Genomic DNA, 2500 nt, shown 5'->3' on the forward strand with positions numbered 1-2500 from the left:
TCAACAACGTAGATTTGATTCTTCAATGGAATATATTCTCAAAACTACGTTTCAGATCTAAAACAAGAACCAGCAAACAAAGAAAGCTCTTCATAGCACGAACACACAAACAAACTGCTCTTCAACAAACAAATAAAAACAAGAAAAAAATACATGAGAGCATTTCAAGAACACAATCAGCGTCTTGAAGAACTCGCAGAATCCTCTGTCACTCGAGAGAGAGAGAGAGAGAGAGAGAGAGAGAGAGAGAGAGAGAGAGAGAGATGAGAGAGAGAGAGAGAGAGATTATTGATCGTAAACTACCAATATTCCTAAGAGCCGTCTCCTCTCTCATCACCTACAAAGTAATGCAGACCTACCAAAACGAGATGAAGCTCCGTGTTTTTGTGTGTGGACCGAACCATTCTTTTCCTATCTCAGCCTGCTATGCAGATGTTGTTAGTAATTGGCTGGTGGCTTCCCTTAGGCAGACAAGGTGGAGTTCATGCTAAAAACTTGATAACTATGAGGGAGATGTCTCTAGTTTAAAGGTTTAAAGGCCGCTCATGAATGGCAGAGGCAAGGAACAGTGACATTGCCCTAGCAAGCAAGGCAATGCCCTGGAGACTTGACTATTTATTACATATGATCAGCGCCCAAGCTAGGACCAGTGAGGGCCAGACAGTGGCTGCTGATGACTCAGAAGATAGACCTATAGGCTCCCCTAAACGCCCCCCCCCCCTCCTTATCTCACAAGGATGGTGAGTTTGCAGGAACCAAAGGAGCTAACGAGGTTTGGGAAGGACGCGAACCTCAGTCTGGCGATCACCAGGCAAGACCGTTACCAACAGGTCACCACAGAGAGAATTTTCAATTCTGAAGATGATTAAAACTCCTAAAGATTATAAGGGGAAAAATGTCATTGCTGTTTTTAAGGTCTGATTGTTTACAAAGCTGCATAGAGCAGTTAATTGGTGTAGGAGACTCTTTAGCTATGGTAAGCAGTTCTTCTAGGAGAAGGACACTTCTAAATCAAACCATTGTTCTTTAGTTTTAGGTAGTGTCATAGCCTCTATATCATGGTCTTCCTCTATCTTGGATTAGAGTTCTCTTACTTGAGGGTACACTCAGGCACAATATTCTATCTTATTTCTCTTCCTTTTTTTTTTTTTTTGAAGTCTTTAGAATTGTATATGAAAGATCTATATAAATATTGCTACTGTTCTTGAACTATTTTATTTTGATTGTTCATTACTTATTTTATAGTATCCTTGTTTCCTCTCCTCACTAGACTGAGAGAGAGAGAGAGAGAGAGAGAGAGAGAGAGAGAGAGAGAGAGAGAGAGAGGTTTATTAATATTTGCCTTCAGACCCATTAAAGTTAACAATATTGGTTCATGCAATTCTCTGAAATCATTACTTGTAAGATTCTGGAAGCTATTGCGTTAATAGCAGGTTTCTTACCTACTTAATTTTATATATTTCTTACTTGTTCCCCAATATCCGATAGTATATCTACTTATTCAATTGTCTGTCTATTCTACATCATTATTTTTCTCGTGTTGATCTGATTATTAGTTATTTTTTCGCAAATCATTTTCGTATTTAGAATGATTTCGTTTCTTATAGTTAACCGTTTTCAAAAATGAGATTCTCATTGTGATGGTCTGGTGGTAGCGTCCTTGCCTGGCGTTCGAGTCCCGCTCAAACTCGTTAGTTTCTTTGGTCTCTGCAATCTCACCGCCCTTAAAAGCTAAGGATGGGGAGTTTGGGGGAGCCTACAGGTCTATCTTCTAAGTCATCAGCAGCCATTGCCTGGCCTTCCTTGGTCCTAGATTATGTGGAGAGGGGGCTTGGGCGCTGATCATAATATGGTCAGTCTCTAGTGCATTGTCCTGCTTGATAGTGCAATGTCACTGTCCCTTTCCCCGGTCATTCATGAGCGGCCTTTAAACCTTTAATATGAATGAACGTATAAAAAAATATTTGGACTAACATTACGATAAATAAAAAAGAAGAATTTCATAAATTTGTCATAAATAAAAACAATGGAGTTTGTCAACTGAAGGTAAACTTTGAAAGGCTCTTAAAATTTCGGAGGAAAAGGTAGTAGGTCGGCCAAGGCACTAGCCACCCGTTGAGATACTACCGCTAGAGAGTTATGGGGTCGTTTGACTGGCCAAACAGTACTACATGGGATCCTTCTCTCTAGTTACGGTTCATTTTCCCTTTGCCTACACATACACCGAATAGTCTGGCCTATTCTTTACAGATTCTCCTCTGTCCTCATACACCTGACAACACTAAGATTACCAAACAATTATTCTTCACCCAAGGGGTTAACTATTGTAATACATATGTTCAGAGGCTACTTTCCTCTTGGTAAGGGTAGAAGAGACTCTTTAGCTATGGTAAGCAGCTCTTCTAGGAGAAGGACACTCCAAAATCAAACCATTGTTCTCTAGTCTTAGATAGTGCCATAGCCTCTGTACCATGGTCTTCCACTGTCTTGGGTTAGAGTT

General features: G+C 40.2%; 1 protein-coding gene across 1 annotated transcript in view; it reads right to left on the reverse strand.

Annotated features, from left to right (window-relative positions):
* LOC137629461 (prostasin-like) overlaps positions 1-2500 on the reverse strand; it is a 37598-nt gene that overhangs the window by 29379 nt on the left and 5719 nt on the right. The window lies entirely within an intron of this gene.

This window comes from Palaemon carinicauda, chromosome 2, assembly GCF_036898095.1.
Source record: "Palaemon carinicauda isolate YSFRI2023 chromosome 2, ASM3689809v2, whole genome shotgun sequence".
In the NCBI taxonomy this organism is placed as follows: domain Eukaryota; kingdom Metazoa; phylum Arthropoda; class Malacostraca; order Decapoda; family Palaemonidae; genus Palaemon; species Palaemon carinicauda.